At 35.2% G+C, this 1,954-nt stretch overlaps 1 long non-coding RNA gene across 1 annotated transcript in view; it reads left to right on the top strand.

The window, feature by feature from the left end:
- Positions 1–1,954, top strand: part of LOC102882974 — a 23,715-nt gene that overhangs the window by 4,807 nt on the left and 16,954 nt on the right. The window contains exon 4 of the long non-coding RNA XR_439218.3: positions 200–205. This is a non-coding gene — a long non-coding RNA (uncharacterized LOC102882974). The remainder of the gene's footprint in view (positions 1–199; positions 206–1,954) is intronic.

Below are 1,954 nucleotides of genomic sequence, written 5' to 3'. Positions count from 1 at the left end.
CATGTTCTTTGTTTTGTTCTGTTTTTTTTATACATATGCTTCCATTATTTTAAGGATATAGAGAGTGGAGAGTTTGCTCATGGAAATAGAGTAGTAGAAGAAAGCAGTCAAAATAGAATTCAAAAAGTCGCTTTATTTTTGGCTTTAGAATTAAATAATTTCTAACTTTTCTAATACAAACTAAATGAGGAGGGAGGAGGAGGTAGTCCATTGGGGCTGGTAGAGAAATTTGTCTGGGTTTGCCATAGATAATCAAGAATTGACTAACTTAAAACAGCCTTTGCCTTCAGCATCTGAGAGTTTGAAGTAAGGTATTTTTATGTTAAAAATGGACATAATGTTTTGAAATGGTGGAAAAGTCAGACATTGGATATATTCGAAATTTTACAAATTAATGTTGCCTTCTAGTTGTAAGTTTTGTTTGTTTGTTTGCCATTATCTCAAAATTGTGTTTGTTGGGCTATAAATTAACATGACAGTCTTTAGTACCATTATGGTACTAAATATTTAGGAGACTGTGGTATTGGTAATAGAATTGGAAATATATGAGTTGTTGTCAAATCCCTTTCGCGTGTTAAATCTTCTCCCAGAGTTGACCAGACACAACCCCATAAAAGATAACTAGGTTCTAAGACAACAGTGAGAGCCCCAACTGCCATAGTACCAGGGGAGCCTATAGGTCATACCACTCTTAAATGGTCTCAGAATCACAGGACCTCTTGGCTTGTCCATATAGCATTTCATACTGCTGCATTTTGCAAAAGCATTCTATATTTGTTATAATCCTGAAGTGAGATGAGAAACAATTAAACTGGTTTCTCTTCTGAAGAACTTCAGTCCTAGTATGTGATGTGCATTGTGAACCTTTAAGAGTAGGCTACAGCATGCCGTGTTTTCCAGACTTTTTACCCATTTCTAGAGTATTTTAAGAATGAATCCCTGAGTATTAAGAACTGCTGTTAATACATTATTTGGAATAGTTATAATATGAGGGACTAATTGTATAGAAGATGCAAATTTAAATTAGGGTTTGATATGAAAATGAACCAGCAAATATTTATTGACCATCTACTTGAGAGCAAGACATTGTGTATATAAAACGAGATCTCTATAAAGTAACTTAAGGGAATTGAAAGATGGCTGGTGTACAAGGCCAGCGAGTGCCAAGGAAGGAGGAGTTCAAGGTTACCTGCACCTGGATACCAGGGGCAAGAGGAGTGCTTGGTTTCTCCTTCATGGAACAATCTTGAGCTAGGCCTAAAGACTAGGTGTAAGACTCAGCTCTTGATAGCAAATGCTGCAGGAAGACATGCACGGTTAGTAGAATTTGGATGAAGCAAATTTTAAGTGTTATGGGCTTGAATTGCTCAAGTACTTTTGTGTTCCTTAGTTTTATTACCTAAAGATTACAAAATGGAAATAATTTTTTTAATTAGGATGAAAATAGCAACTATAAAAAATCTTTTTTTCTAAATATATCTTGGACAGAGAGATATCTTCTTCATAGATAAAGAGAAGGCCAAGTAACCTTTCTCCGTGCTTCTAATCTACTAAAACAGTTGGGCTCGTGACTAGATGAGTGAAAGAAAACAGTTGCTTCATTTCAAAATGAGGAAACATGTTTTAAGCTAAAGGATTTTTCAGACAACTGTAAGATGTACTAATAATTTAAAAGTTAATTATAAGTAGAAGCTCCCTTTTTTCCTGTTCACATCTCAAGTGTTAATGGATCATACACAACTAGTAGTTTTTGAGTAATAGGGGTAAGAGGATGCATTCAAAGAAATTTATAGTGTAAAAGGAAAAACCAGATGGATCAACAAACTAGAGGAGAGGATAACAAATGTCATTATAGATCGAGGGATGTAGAGGAAGGTTAACTTGGTAGAGGATGGGGGGGGGGCATCTCTTAAGCAAAATAGGTCAGGTCAGAGTTTAAATAAGACATTAATCT

This window comes from Pteropus alecto, unplaced genomic scaffold (genome assembly GCF_000325575.1).
Source record: "Pteropus alecto unplaced genomic scaffold, ASM32557v1 scaffold115, whole genome shotgun sequence".
Taxonomy (NCBI): Eukaryota; Metazoa; Chordata; class Mammalia; order Chiroptera; family Pteropodidae; genus Pteropus; species Pteropus alecto.
The sequence above is the reverse complement of the archived record's forward strand: the minus strand, read 5'-3'. Positions and strand labels throughout refer to the sequence as shown.